Consider the following 16551-nt stretch of genomic DNA (forward strand, 5'->3'; position numbering starts at 1 on the left):
TAAAGTGTGCTTTTAGTTGGCCGAAGGCCCTCTCGACCACAATGTGGGCCCTGGTGATCCTGGCGTTGAAGGCCTGCCTGGAGGGATTGAGGTGTCCCGTGTAGGGCTTCATAAGCCAGGGCTGTAGGGAGTAGGCTGCATCCTCTACCAGGCACACGGGCATGTCCACGTCCCTGACCCTGATGTGGAGTCGGGGAAGAAGGTCCAGGCATGCAGCCTCTGGCACACGGAGGAATTGTGGTACACCCTGGCATCGTGTGCCATGGTGGACCAGCCCACATTTATGTCTTGAACTGGCCCCGGTGGTCAGACATGGCCTGCAGTATCACGGAGAAGTAACCCTTGTGGTTTATATACAGGGAGGCCTGGTGGTCCGGGGCATGGATGAGGATGTGCATCCCGTCGATTGCACCACCGTAGTTGGGGAAATCGAGGTCACTGAACCGCTGGATGACCGTGTCCGGGTCGGTGAGGCAGACCACCATGTGGAGCAGCACCCGGTTAATGGCCTTGACCACCTGCAGAGAGAAGCACAAATCCGCAAATCACTGGGATGCCCAGGTGGCTGGGGGTATGTCTACACTAGAAAGTTAGTTCGAACTAACGGACGTTAGTTCGAACTAACTTTCCTATGCGCTACACTAGCGCTCCGTTAGTTCGAACTTAATTCGAACTAACGGAGCGCTTAGTTCGAACTAGGTAAACCTCATTTTACGAGGACTAACGCCTAGTTCGAACTAGCTAGTTCGAACTAAGGGCTGTGTAGCCCTTTAGTTCGAACTAGTGGGAGGCTAAGGCTTCCCAGGTTTCCCTGGTGGCCACTCTGGCCAACACCAGGGAAACTCTATTGCCCCCCTCCCGGCCCCGGAGCCCTTAAAGGGCCACGGGCTGGCTACTCACTTTGTGCCAGTTGCAAGGCTGCCAGCACCCGTGCCTGCACAGCCTGCACCTGCCACACCATGAGCCAGCCATCCGAGGGCTCCCAGCCCTCCACTGCTCCCCACGACCAGCCTGGCGGCTCCCGGGAGCCTGCCCGGGGGCGCACAAGGCGGGCGCCCGCCTGGTCAAGTGCGGAGATCGTGGACCTCATCGAGGTTTGGGGGGAAGCCTCAAATGTCCACGATCTCCGCACTAGCCACCGGAACGCGGCCGTCTATGGACGCATGGCTGCCAGCCTGGCCGCCAGGGGCCACCAGCGCAGCCGGGAGCAGGTGCGCTGCAAGATTAAAGACTTGCGGCAGTCCTACTCCCGGGCCTGCCTGCCAGGGGCTGACCCGGAGGCCTGCCCCCACTTCCATGCCCTGGACCGCATCCTGGGGCCTCATGCCGTCCCTGCCCCCCGGGACGTGATTGACCCCGGGGCAGAGGGACCGCTCCTGGACACCGAGGAGGAGCAAGAGGGCTCTGAGAGCCAGGAGCCTGCTGCCAGCCTTCCCAGGACCCGGGACCCCCGAGGCACCCCACAGAGCCGCTCGCCTGCATCATCAGAGGCCGGGGAGGCGTCCACCTGTGAGTACCCTCGTGTTCCCCTTATGTGTACGGGGGGCTGGGGCGAGAGGGAGCCCCGGGACCGTGCGCCTGGGCCTTGCCCACCACGGAGCAGCAGCTGGGGATCCTGCAGGGGCCCTGGCCTTGCAGAGGGGAGCTGGGTTTCACACACCTGGGCCCCTGGGGTAATTGACCGCTGGTCTTCTTGCACCACAGCTGCAGCACCAGGGACTGCAGGGCGCACCACACCGCCTGCAGCAGCCGCCCGCGCCCGGGCAAGCAGGACAGCCAGGAACCAGGAGGACTACCAGAGGCGGCATCTCCGGTTCCTGGACCGACAGCTCCGTCTCCAGGACCACTGGGTCCAGGAGGACCTCAGGCTGCGCCAGAGGAGTCTGGAGGCCCTGGAGGAGCAGGGCCGTGCCCTGCGAGGCCACCTCCAGAGCCTGCTAGACCGCTTTCCATTTCCTCCTCCCCCTGCTCCCCCTCTTGCTCCCCCTCTTGCTCCCCCTGCTCCCCCTCTTGCTCCCCCTCTTGCTCCTCCTGCTCCCCCTCTTGCTCCCCCTCTTGCTCCTCCTGCTCCTCCTGCTCCTCCTGCTTCCGCTCCTGCTTCCTCCACACCCCCTGTCCTCTCTGCCCCCCCCTCCACAACCATTCCCCACCGACGCCCCCGGACCCGCAGTGTGGCGAGACGGGAGAGGCACCCAGACTCCCACCCCTGAGCTTTCCTTTCCCTTCCTCCCTTCCCTCCCCTCCCCTCCCAGCTCCCTCGTCCCAGGTTTCCCCCTCCCTTCTCCCACCTTCATTCCTCCCTCCCCCACCCCAGTTCTCTGAAATAAACAGACGTTTTTGTTTGAAAAACAGGTGTCTTTATTGTACAGTAGCTAGGGAGGGGAAAGGGGAAGGGGGGGGTAGGGTGGAAGAAGGCCCCGGTGGGGCATGCAGGGAGAGGTCAGTCCTCCTCCTCCTCCACCTGGAAGCTCTCCCGCAGGGCTTCCCGGATCCGGATGGCCCCCCGCTGGGCTTCCCGGACGGCGGCGGTGCGGGGCTGACCGTAGTGTCCAGCCATGCGGTCAGCCTCAGCCATCCAGGCTGGCAAGAAAGCCTCCCCCTTCCGCTCACACAAATTGTGGAGCACACAACATGCCGCCACCACGGGAGGGATGTTGTGCTCGGCCAGGTCCAGACGGGTGAGGAGGCATCGAAAGCGGGCTTTCAGTCGCCCGAAGGCCCCCTCCACCACGATGCGGGCCCTGCTCAGCCTGTTATTGAAGGCCTGGCGGGAGGGATTGAGGTGTCCCGTGTAGGGCTTCATGAGCCAGGGCTGCAGTGGGTAGGCGGCATCCCCCACCAGGCAGACGGGCATGTCCACGTCCCCGACCCTGATGTGGCGGTCGGGGAAGAAGGTCCCGTCCTGCAGCCGCTGGCACACGGAGGAGTTCCGGTACACCCGGGCGTCGTGTGCTTTGCCGGACCAGCCCACATTTATGTCCGTCAACTGTCCCCGGTGGTCACATACGGCCTGCAGGATGACGGAGAAGTACCCCTTGCGGTTCACGTACCGGGACGCCTGGTGTTCCGGGGCACGGATGGGGATGTGCGTCCCGTCGATGGCCCCCCCGCAGTTGGGGAAGCCGAGGGCGCCGAATCCCCGGATGACGGCATCCGGGTCGGCGAGGCGGACCACCCTGCGGAGCAGCACCCGGTTGATGGCCTTGACCACCTGCGGAGAGAGACACAGCAAAGCGTCAATCAGTGGGGCGCCCGGGTGGCTGGGAGCGTGCGTGCCCTGGCAGTGCCCCGCGCCCCACTCCCGGAAGCAACCCCCCTGGCGGCGTGTAGTACGGCCGGGACAGCCCGACCCCTCCGGTGCGGGGCGCTTTCGCCTCCTCCCGCCCCCCCCTTTGTCCCTGGGGCGGCCCATCCCCTCCTCGCAGCCCCCCTGCCCCCCGGCTCGGTGGCCGACGAGCGCCGTACCTGCATGAGCACTGCTCCGACAGTGGATCTCCCCACGCCGAACTGGTTCCCGACGGATCAGTAGCTGTCCGGCGTGGAGAGCTTCCAGAGGGCGATGGCCACCCGCTTCTGGAGGGGGATGGCGGGCCTCATGCGAGTGTCCCTTCTTTGCAGGGCAGGGGCGAGCCACTCGCAGAGCTCCAGGAAGGTGTCCCTCCTCATCCTAAAGTTCTGGGTCCACTGTCGGTCGTCCCAGCGCTCCAGGACGATGCGGTCCCACCAGTCGCTGCTGGTGTCCAGACGCCAGATGCGGCGGGGCACGCCGGTGCCGGGGCGCCGCCGCGGCTCCTCCACGGCCCCCAGGGCGGCCAGGCGGAGAGGCAGGGGGCTGACGTTCCCCAGGTGGTGCCAGGCAGCCTCGAGCCATTGCTGGCAGGCTTGCAGCAGCAAGTCCAGAACGTGCACCAGAAGGTGCAGGGCGAGCCGTGGCTCCATGTTGCCACCTGCGGCGGCCCCCCCGAAGGGAAGCACCGACACAGACGGGCACAGAGACCGACGCTTTGCTGTCCCTCGGCGAGGTTGGCAAGCAAGCAGGAAAAGCTGAGAACCGGCTGTCCAGGGGGGGTCCCTTTAAGCACGAGCCTCAGATAGCCTCAGACAGCAGCCACACAAAGCAACTGCTGACCTGATGCCCTGCCAGAACCGGTTTCAGCTGCCCTTAAATGCCCCCCTGCGTCCAATCAGTGTGGACGCGCTAGTTCGAACTAGCAAAACGCTAGTTCGAACTAGTTTTTAGTTCTAGATGCGCTAGTTCGAACTAGCTTAGTTCGAATTAACTAATTCGAACTAAGTTAGTTCGAACTAGCGCTGTAGTGTAGACGTACCCTGGGAGTGTTCATTCCCTGGCACTGCTCCGCGCCCCACTCCTGGAAGCAACCCCTGTGGGCGGTGTGTAGTACAGCCGGGACAGACCGAACCCACCCATGCGGGGCACTTTCACCTCCTCCCCTCCCCCCCATTACCGGTAGTTCGGAATAGGCACCCTAGTCCGAACTACCTAGTTCGAGCCCCGTGTAGCCGCGCTACACGGGGTTCGAAGCAGCAGGGATTTAAAAATGGCGGCTCCCCGCTTATGCTAATGAAGCCCGGGAAATTCAAATCCCGGGCTTCATTAGCAAGTGCGGTATGCATACATTACCCTCCTAGTTCGAACTAGGAGGGTAGTGTAGACATACCCTTACTCTGCTGAGATTTCTGCCAGAAAGTACTGAAATAACTAACTTGGGCTAGCAAGGCTCAGACTATATAGCTAAAAACAGCAGTGTACCTCCTGCTCAGGCTGGAGCCCGGGCTCTGACAGCCCCCCTCTTTCAAAGCCTTTTAGATCCCAAGCTCTATTCCTCTGCTACTATTTTTAGCTGAATAATGAAAGCCTTGCAAGCCCAAATCAGTATACTTAGGTTCTGAGACCTGCTGCCACAGGACTTTCGTTTTTTTTTCCTTTTTCTTTTGTTCAGTATAGACGTGCCCTTTTGAAAATATTCATCTAGTAAATACTCTAGCAAGTGTAATTATTCCACTTTTTTTTTTTACCTTTTTTAATCAGTCTTTTGGGGGGAACATGTGAGGTGCATGTGGGACAGAGAAAAGAAAGGAACCCAGAACAGGACAGTCTCAGATTGCAGCCCATATTGGATTAGGTATTAAGACTTGTTACCTTATTACATGATGTAGCTTTTATTGTTAATAAAGGGTTTATTTTGAAACTAGTTTCTGTTAATCAGGAAGACATTATAACCTCCAGTGACTGGAAACCCTGATGAAGCAGAATAGATAGACTGAAGCATTTCAGCTGTCTTTACATGCGGATGCTCAACTATGCCAGAAGATTGGCACAATTGCAAATATATTATGAGCTATTTGCTTGTCAATTCTCAGTTTAAAGTTTGTCTTGCTTTTCAGAAAAAACAACATGGTTTAATTAAAGTCTAGGACTCATTTCCAATAGATTAACATTTTAAATGTGAATTTTTAGTAGGAAAATAACCTTTAAGTTTAAAATTCTACTAACAATTCAGAAACCATAATAGAAGAACTAAGTATAAAACTCTTACTTTAGCAATTTAAGACTACAACATTAGATCGAAGGAAAGCTCAAACAACAGTAAAATAAGAAAAGGGAGTTCATATTTAAAGTATAACTTTAAATTTAATATACAAATATTTTAAATCTTGATCTTGTCCAGACTTAAATACCATGACTATACGGGCTCCCCTTCCCCCACATAGCGCCCCCCCAAAAGCTAGAGTTTTGAAAGGGGAGAAAGGGATTGGGAAATTTCTATGGGAGTTTTTGTTCTGTGCTTAATCAGTGATGCTCCTCTGTTCATCAGCACTAACAAGGGGCCACAGGAACAGATATTATCTGCAGAACTCTAAGACGATTGTACGTGAGAAATAAGAAAGGTCCAACACTGAGTCTTCATATTTCTTTAGGAGTCAGTTCACAGGGGGCTTCCAAATGCCCTGGTATGAGCTGGAGGAATGATAAATCTGCATATGGCTGTAACTTTACTGAAAATTGTTTCAACAAATGGCCAGTTTGGACAGAGGTTTCTGGTAAACTTACAGTTAAGATATACTGTAAAGGGGTGATCCAGTTCTATTATTAGATGCAACCCCGTCCAGTATCACTACCATTATGAGATGTTAAAGAATCCCATGGTTCAGTTTATAGGGACAGTGTCTCATTATGAGACGAGACTATATTGGACTACCTTTTCCAGTAAATTTCCCGTTTTTTTGTAAAACTGCAAATTGTGTAGATAAGTCATGAAAACTGTTAAGGAATCGGTTTTATGAACAACAAGGGAAAAAAATCATCCCCTGCAAGTTTAAGTCATCATGCATCGGAATATTACACGTCCAACTGAATAAGAAAAGCATCCTCAGGATGACCCAGATCCATGCTCCCACAAGCATAAATGAAGATGATGAGGTGGAAGAATTCTATCAGGAGCTCGAGAAAACCGTCACTCAAAAATCTGTATATACAATTGTGATGGGAGTCTTTAATGCCATGGTCAGTAGAGCGAATCAAGGCAAAAAGTTCATTAAAAGGCATGGTATGAACAAATGGTCCACAAGGAAATTGACTGGTAACTCTAGTGGAGATGAAAGAAATGTTTATTTGTAACACATAATTTATGAAGAAGGCCAGGAGGAGGTGTGTCTGAATCATGCCAAATGCAAAGAACAAGAACAAGATTGACTGTTATGCTTACTGTAAACACATGGAATCTTTTTAGGGGAAAAGGCACTATGTTTATTGAGAATAGAAAGCATAAGCATTTATTCTCTCTCTCTCTCTCTCTCTCTCACACACACACACACACACACACACACACACACACACACACACACACACTCACAAACACCCCAACCTGTTGCTCTTATAGGGTATGTCTACACTACAGCACTAATTCGAGCTAACTTAATTCGAATTAGTTAATTCGAACTAAGCTAATTCGAATTAGTGCATCTAGACCTAAAAATTAGCATTTTTCTAATTCGAACTAGCATGTCCACATTGAGTGGACCCTGAACCAAAGTTAAGGCTGGCCGGAACCAGTGCCGGCAGGGCATCACGTTAGGACTTAAAGTGTGGAACTGCTGCCTCAGGCTAGCTAAGGGCTGTGCTTAAAGGGACCCGACTCCCACCCCGGACAGACAATTCTCAGGGTTCCCCACTTGCTTGTCTACCTTGATGAGGGACAGCAAAGCAGTCCTGTCTTGGAGTGCCCTGGGTGCCCACACTTGGCATATCACAGCACTCAGCCATCAACCCGGCTCCACTTGCTGCAGGCTGCCATCCGGGGGGCAGGCAGGTTAATCGGGGGGCTGTCAGGATCCAGGAGACCCTGCAGGACAGCTTCCACCCCGAGGAGCCCACAGAGCCACCCCAGTCCTCCCCATCAAGGGATTGTGCCTCATTCCTTCCTCACCTCCTTCCACTTACCCCTCCCTAGCCCCCCTTCCTGATGTAAAAAATAAAGGACACGTGTATTCCAAAATAGAAACTCTCTTTATTTAACAAAACTGGGGGGGAGGGGAATTAACCTCTGGGGAGACTGGGAAAAGAAGGTGTGAGAGGGGAAGAGAGAGGCTGGGTGGGAGAGGGGGAAACCTGGGAGGAGGGAGCTGGAAGGGGGAAGCCAGGGGAAGAAGGAGGAGGGGAAGTATAAAACTATGGTACGCCATATCTTCAGTACTGTGTACAGATGTGGTCTCCTCACCTCAAAAAAGATATTTTGGCCTTGGAAAGGGTTCAGAAAAGGGCAACTAAAATGATTAGGGGTTTGGAACAGGCCCATATGAAGAGAGGCTAAAGAGACTAGGACTTTTTAGCTTAGAAAAGAGGAGACTGAGGGGGGATATGATAAAGGTCTATAAAAGCATGAGTGGAGTAGAAAGGGTGACTAAAGAAAAGTTCTGCATTAGTCCCATAATAGAAGGACTAGAGGACACCAAATGAAATGAATTGACAGCAGGTTTAAAACTAATAAGCGAAAGTTCTTCTTCACACAGCACATAGTCAACCTGTGGAACGCCTTGCCACAGGAGGCTGTGAAGGCTAGAACTATAACAGAGTTTAAAGAGAAGTTAGATAAATTCATGGAGATTGGGTCCATGGAGTGCTATTAGTCAGGGGGTCGGAACGGTGTCCCTGGCCTCTGTTTGTGGAAGGCTGGAGATGGATGGCATGAGACAAATCGCTTGATCATTGTCTTCAGTCCATCCCCTTTGGGGTATCTGGAGTTGGCTGCTGTCAGCAAACAGGCTACTGGGCTAAATGGACCTTTGGTCTGACCCAGTACAGCCGTTCTTACGTTCTTATGTTCTAAGCTCAGGGCTCAGGGTCGGGGGTCTCACTGGGCCAACATGATTTTCATGCAAACCTGCTCTTGGGTTCGCATGTGGCCTTTGGTGGCAAAGCTGGCAGCTATCCTGCCCTAGATGGCTGTATTCCTGTGCTTAGTGCGGAGGTCATTGATGTTAGAGGCCTCCCCCCAAACCTCGATGAGGTCCACGATCTCTGAACTAGACCCGGGCAGGTTCCTGGGAGCCGCCAGACTGGTCCTGAGAAGAGGCGGAGGGCTGAGTGGCAGCAGGAGGCTGGCTCATGCTGTGCCAGGTGCAAGGTCTGCTGGCTGGGTGCTGGCAGGCTTGCAACTGGCACGAGCACTGTAGCCAGACCATGGCCCTTTAAGGGCTCCGGGGCTGGGAGGGGGGGCAGAAAAGTTTCCCTGGTTTGGCCCAGAGTGGCCACCAGGGCAAGCTGGGAAGGGCTAGCCTCCAACTAGTTCGAATTAAGTGGCTACACGGCCCTTAATTTGAACTACTTAATTCGAACTAGGCATTAGTCCTCATAGAATGAGGTTTACCTAGTTCGAAATAAGCGGTCCGCTAGTTCAAATTAAATTCAAACTTGCGGTTTGTATGTATAGCCGCTATTAAAGTTAATTCGAACTAACGGCTGTTAGTAGATAGGTAGTTTGAATTAGAGATCCTAATTTGAACTACCTATGTGCCGCATGTAGCCGCGGACACGGAGTTCGGACTAAGGGAGATTTAAAAATGCCGGCACCCGGGAACTTGCAAATGAAGCCTGGGATATTTAAATCCCGGGTTTCATTTGCAATTCCGGTTGCCCTCATTTGCCTACCTAGCTCGAACTAATGAGCTAGGGTAGACATACCCATAGGGTATGCCTATGGATTTAAAAATGCTTCAGTTTTCATGTGTAATATGATTCTATTAGTTTTTAGTTTTTTAACCTGATAGATGCTCTACTACAGAAAACTTTCAGAGTTTGAACTCTTTTCGTAAAGCATTCGTCTTTCTTGGATGAAAAAGAAAGCCTTCTCAGCTAGATTCATGAGGACCAATTGCACAGAAACATCAGAATCCAAATTTGTTCGTCACTAGTATATATTCCCCGTGAGGATTCAACAACATGCAGTCCAGACCCTCTTTCTACTGAAAGATGAAAATCTGAATTCAGATCACAAATTAATGATCCTCCAGATTCAGCATCTTTCTTGTTTTAGTACAGTTTATTTCTGGAATAAAATATACATCTGACAAAAAGAAGTCTGGATTTGCAGTATATGTATCCCTTGGGTAGTAGCAAACACAGTCTCCTTTTCCAGGAATGTAGCAATTAGGTTATCTTAATGAATATGTTTTCAGGCTGACTCAAAATCTACTATAGCTAAAAGATATACAAGAATATGCAGTGGTTAAATCAGAAAATACATTTAAGAACTGTGCTGAATATTTTATTCTTTTATATTATAAGAGCTCATTTCTTATTTTATTACTCTTTGTGAATTTTTGTGGTCTCTTTTGATCATATGCAGGATTATATATATTCACTAGGTATCTAGAGAATGTTTCCCTCAGCAGCAATAACTTATATGGACATATAGCAGCAACTTTTTCCTATTCTGTGTATTCATTAATAAGACCAGGCCTACACTTACAAGTTTACAATGACACAGCTGTACTGACAAAGCTCTGCCGCTGTAAGAGCACTTGTGTAGGTATATTATGCTAAACCACTCAATGAGCAGCAGTAGCTATGTCAGCAGGGACAGCGTGTTCCACCAACGTAGCACTGTGAACATGAGTGTTTATAAAGGCAAAACTTATGTCGCTTCAGAGGGGCTATTTTTCACATCTCTGAGGAATAAGTTTTGCCAGTGTAAGTGCTAGTGTAGACATGGCCTAACATGAGATCTATCAGAAGAGTATCTGAACTGCTCACATACATTAATAGATTTATTTTCACAATACCCTTTGTGAAGTAGTAATATAGTACTATTATTTTAAAAATGGGGAATTGTGCAAAAAAAGTGCAAATGATTTCCCTACTGTCACACAGAAATCTGAGGCAAATCTAAGATCTGGGCCCACATTCGATGAGTCGCAAACCAGTGCAAGACCATCCTTCCTTTATAGGCAAGAATGCAAACACAAATTTTAATTGTTCAATACAAATCCTAATGCATCAGATGTCAGTGGGTGATGGGAACACTGGAAAACTTTTTCCTCAGAAAATTTCAGGCATTTCATTCTGCCTCCAAACTTTCTGAGACAACCTATATGACATTGCTGATTTTGCTGATGGTGATCAGAGAGTCTATTGTTAAAAGAGCCATTTGTTGCCAGCACTATCCTTCAACCTCAGGTCAAACCAGAAAGAGTACATAAGCATGTCTGCATGCACCTGAAGTGAACATATCCAATACGTGTGTCCTAATCAGGGTTGCATAAATACAGGTGTCTATTCTTATGCATGTTTTCAACCTGTGTGCACTTACTGAACATTCATAATTAAGGCAAATAAAAAATATGCCTATACTTTTACATGCACACTTTTAAAATATTGAGCCTGTCACTATATGGGCTGTCTCTCTCCCTGATCCTTGGCCAATGGGAGCTGCAAGCAGCTGTGCCCGCGATGGCAGGTGTAAATATGACAGTGCCATCACACCAGAGCTAACCTTGGCAAACTGCTGCTGACTTATTACCCATCCCTTCTCTAGGCAAATACCACTTTTTACAGTGGGTTAACTGTGTGTTAACTCCTGGAAGTTATTGGCTTTAACATAGGAAGGGGTTCACCCTGTAATTCCATCGATGTACAATAAGATATAAGAGTTTATAGAAAGTATTTGTTAGAATGTTAAGCTGTGAGGTCCACTCTTTTTGCTAAGAAGTTTGAATATCACATTGTACAGCACTTCTGAAAGTATTTATCTGTCTATCTATCTAATCATCTCTTTAGTCCCTAGTTTATCTGTTCAGACTGCTTATGGATAAAGAAACTGAGCCACCAATTATTAGTACAACTCCTGTGCTTTGCTGAAAGGAAAACCATCATAAACAAATGGATCTGAATTATCTAGTTAAACAAGAGAGCTTTAACAGAACCTAGTTACAGAAGACCTGAGAAAATTCTCTAATAGAGTAAGCTACCAAAGTTGACTAAGGTATTCCATTACTTCACTACAGATGGACCACAAAGTTTTGGTGGTGTTTTCAGAGCAAATTATAAACACTTCAACTATAAATAACTGATTCCAAACAACCATTCCCCCAACGCTTCTCCTCAAGACTACCTAGACCTCTGATGGCTTCCAGCTCTTTTATTGTTGCAGTGTACATATTTTAGTATTTCAAAAGGAAATGCCACAGTAATATCAATGATGTTTATATGAAGTACTACAATATAGGTTTCCCCCCAACCTCTGACAAAGTAGGTTATATCCATATATCAATTTTCTGTTGCTTTGTAGAGATTAAAGTGACTTTTGAACAGAAAAAAATGCCCCCAAACACTTTGCATTCCAAAAAGAATTTTTAATCACAGCTTAGTTGTTTTTTATGAGCTTTATAGATTCTTGCATATAGTAATAAGGATTTTAACAGACACCCTCTGGCAATATTTTAAAGGATTGCTGATACTGTATAACTTGAAACACTAATGCACATCAAATAATAAAATTAACATATAATTTCATAACAATCTATAATTCATCCAAGACAAACTACTTCAGCTGCAAAATGAGTACACTGTACTAAACAGATAGCAGAAGTTTGATGACTATGATTTTCACATAGAGCTCAAATATGTAGGCAGTGTGACTGGAGCCAGGATTTTTAATTAAGATTTTACATTAACAAATATGGGAGCTAGGAGCTGCATTCTAAAGATCTTACACCTACGAAAAGGTGACTGATTTTCAAAGGTGCTAACCATCTACCTGCAACTCCCACTGATTTCCATGGGATTTGAGGATATTTATCTTTCCCAGTGTTTCCTTGTTATCTACCTTGATGCAACTCTGTTCACTGCTGTCCCTCTCCACCATCAGCTACATGTCACCAGTTGCTTCCCACCCACTCCAATTCCCCATTCCTTCTCAAACCATTTAACCCACCTCTGCTCACCCACCTATCAGCAGTGTAAAATTGCCATGTCTCGCTAGAGACATTGGAAAAGCCCATCTTTATTTCCTGCTACCAGCTTTCCTTTGACTGGAGGAGAAGGATGCCATTCAAGAAGGGATTGTGTGGCTTACACGTAGGGCTGGTGAGGCACATATGACTGAATGTTTGAGCTCAGGGATGGGAGACAGGCCAAGCAAGTAGCCTGTGAGCGTGGCCTCTATAACCCAGTGCAACATGGCACATGAAAAACCACTAGAATCCAGATAAGGAGGCAACTTGACTGGTGACTGAAAAATTGTTGTTGCATGATAAAAAGTCCCACCCTGAATTTATCTTTTTTTTTAAATAAATGTTTTAATTTCAGGTTCACCATTTTAAAGGAAGATGAGACACTAAAAGTGTTGCTGGTACATTCCAGCTTATAACAAGAGTTTATCCTTGACAGACAGCCATTGAGATAAAGCTCTTGAGAAACTGGTATCATATACAGATCTTTAGCCTTAGGTTAATGGGATAAATAATTGAACCAAGCATGCTGGATAATGAGGTGAATTTTAACATTTTAATATAATAATAATCAATTCTCACCAACAGCCAAGTTTCTCTAGAACCACGGTCTTCTCTTGGGACTTGGTATTTGTGATAAGGAAGACATTCAAGAATGCAAATTATTGCAACGAGACCATGGCAGAGGGCAGAAGAAGAGCACAGCATATTTCTACTGATGTTGCAAGGAAATGTGCAGGTATTTCTGAAATCAGTCCTTTCACATCCATACCAGAGTGAATTGTATAAATAGCATCTGTTCCAGACTAGTGTATAATAGCTGTTAATTAAATCATCTATGAAATGATGAGCCCTAATCCACTTGCCGCCTGACAACATAAACATAGTTTAAAATGGGTAATGTTATAAACATTAGATATTATATAAGTGGTCAGTAAACACAATTGTGCTCCATTTTATTTGTTTAAGCTGACACAGCATATGCCCAGAAGCGGAGGCTCATCAAAGAAACATATTTCATTTTGCAATATGTTCCTGGGGGAAACATCTACAAAATATTTAAAAAAACGTATTAATTGGTACAAAAATATCCTTTTAAACTCCTAGAGTCCATCATTGATATGAAAAGGAAAATGATATTTTGTCACCTAACTCAGTAGTTGTGTTTTCTGTGGGGGAGGGCATGTTAAGGCCCTGATTTTTCAGATATATTCAGTTTTATGCTCAATGTTTATTGGTTTGAGACTTTTATTGGAGATTTGTTTTAAAAAAGCATTCAGAAGGGTTTTTTTGCCTAAACATTATTTTTGCCTAAGTCTCAGTGGCTATATTGTGTTTCTGTCTCAGGTACACACAGCATGCTCAGTCTTGTGTACATCATCCTCATTTCTAAAATTTGTTTTTTAATGACCAGTCATAGAAAATATAAAGATCCCCCCAGTTTCTTATTATGTAGGATATGTTGGCCTCTGAAAAAATAAGAACAATAAAAGTCTCCTTGACTTAATATTTTTCTCTTCTCTAGCTTTATGAATTGGGGTGAAATCCTAGCTACATTGATGTCAGTGGGAGTTCTACTCTTGACTTAATAGGATTTCATCAATCATTTTCAAATGGCAGCCTAATTCTATACCCCTCTTTGTACAAGGAGTGGTCAAATTATGCTCATGGAAGCATAGAATACTAAAACTGCAAGGGACCTCAAGATCTCATCAAGTACAATCCCCTGCACCCACAGCAGGATCAAACACCATCTAGATCATCCCTCACAGATGTTTGCCTATCTTGCGGGTAAAAATCTCCAATGATGGAGATTCCACAGCCTCTCTAGAAATTTATTCCAGTGTTTAACCACCCTAACAGAAAGTTTTTCTTAATGTTCCTCTAATTCACTGTCCCTGCTCTATGTAATTGCCTCCCAATCCTTGACACACTAAACATGTTTTCCACTGCCATCTTCGAACCAATATGTACTTCTGCCTTTGATTTATGGCTTGTAATCCTCTTCTTTTTCTTGGAAAGAAACATATCTTTGAGCCTGGGTCCAGAAAGGGGCTAAGGTGAGACTTGTTGCATACGTTTCCGGTGCCTAGGAACTCACAAGAATAGCACTATAATCCACAAAGCTTGAGTTAGGTTACTAAGCTCCCTATTTGATGATGAGGAGAGACAAATGCCTTAGAATGTGATGCCTTAGAAAGCTAGCAGGGTAGGCAGGCAAATGTGTCCCTACCAGGCCTCCAACACAAAATGGCATTGTGTTGCCAAGGTATTTACCCAAAATATGGCCTATAATATATTATTTGAAAACAACTAATTTGCTGATCATTCATTTTTTGTGTGAGGTAACCCACAAAGAATTTTACAGATGGGCTGGAAAAATGTGACAGAAGGATGCCCATATGGCAGTTAAAGAAACTGTGTCTGGCCCATGCTAGCTCACTTAGGCTCTCAGAACTCTAGCTATAGAGCTGTTTTACTGTAGCGTGGACTTCTAGACTTGGGCTGAAGCTTGACCTCAGGGACCATCCCACATCACAGGGTACTGGAACCCAAATTGGGCCCTGCATGTGTCTAGGTGTTCATCTGCCTATCTTCTCCCAGTTTGTGGATCAGTCTGGGGCTTGGGCAAGAGATAGGCATTTGGTCCCTTAGTGCATCTACACTATGTGCTTATTTCAAAATCAGATATTTTTGAAAAATAACTCCTGAAATAACTATCTCAATAGCATGTCCATACTACAAATACCCATCAAAATAGTGCAGAATTCTGTTGAAATAGTGCATTCACACTGATTGGAGCTTGAATTGCATTCAAAGCCCCGTGGTAGCACTCTGAGCAGGGCATCAGGACAGCAGACACGTCCTGAAGCTGCTCCTGAAGCTATCTTCAGTTCGTGCTTTAAGGGGCTCCCCTCTACAGCCATGTCTCAGTCTCCTCTCCATTGCCTACCTCCTCGAGGGACAGCAAACTCTTCTCACTGCATGCTCTGGTTGCCATGAAGCCAGATCTGTTGCAAAGTATTTGCTGGCTCTTAGTTCTCCTGCTGCACCTCCAAGCAGGCTGCCCACATGCCACTGCAAGACCACTGCAAGACCAGGACCAGCAGCTCACTCTGGAGCACCTCCTCACTCCACTCCACATGCTTCACATGCACCAAAGCTCTTCCCACTCATCCCTGCACACCATGCACCACCACTTCTGGTGCCCGGACGCCAGTTTCAGCTGGTGGGACTGGATCTTCCTAGAGCAGTAGGATGACCAGCAGTAGCTCCAGAACTTCCGCATGTAGAAGGCATCTCCATTTGCTTTCCCCAGTTACAGAGGGGCCATTCATTGCACCCACATCCCCATCTGGGCCCCTGACCACTGTGCCTCTGATTACATCAACCAGAAGAGGTACTTTTCACAATGCTCAAGCCCTTGTGGACCACTGAGACCTCTTCACCGACATGAATGTTGGGTGGTCGGGAAAAGCACATGACACCCACATCTTGAGGAACTCTAGTCCATTCCAGAAGATGCAAACATGCACTTTTTTACCCAAATGCATCATTAGGAGCATGTGCGGGGTCCTCGGCAGCCCTGGGTGTGTGGGTGGGGCTAGGAGGAGAAGCCAGAAGGACAGAGGCAGGGATGAGGAGAGGGGCAGGAGCAGGAGCGGCTTCAGAAACAGGACTTGGGAAGAAGTGAATACAGAGGGAGGCTGCTGGGCTGCTCAATTGAGGCAAGCAGGCAGTTGATGATGGTGGTGTATGTGGCACACATGATCTGGGTCTGCTGGGATAGCTCCTGCTTGATGGTGCAGCACAGCTCCAAGTTGGTATCCCACCTCTGCTCCTGCCTCCTGAGACATGGCTGCAGGGCACACAGACAGGTGGTTTGTTCCTGCTCCTGGTCATCAAGGGGTCATCTGCAGCAGTGGAGATCATGGGGTTGGGAGGTGGTGGATACATCTCACTCAAGCTGGTCCATCTGTGAAGAAAAATGATAAGAGCAGTCATCCCAGAGGACAGAGTGCATGAAGCCTAGCCCTCATCTCTGAGCTGACACTGAAAGATTTCAGTTCAGACAATAGCGAT

Source organism: Pelodiscus sinensis, chromosome 1 (genome assembly GCF_049634645.1).
Source record: "Pelodiscus sinensis isolate JC-2024 chromosome 1, ASM4963464v1, whole genome shotgun sequence".
In the NCBI taxonomy this organism is placed as follows: Eukaryota; Metazoa; Chordata; order Testudines; family Trionychidae; genus Pelodiscus; species Pelodiscus sinensis.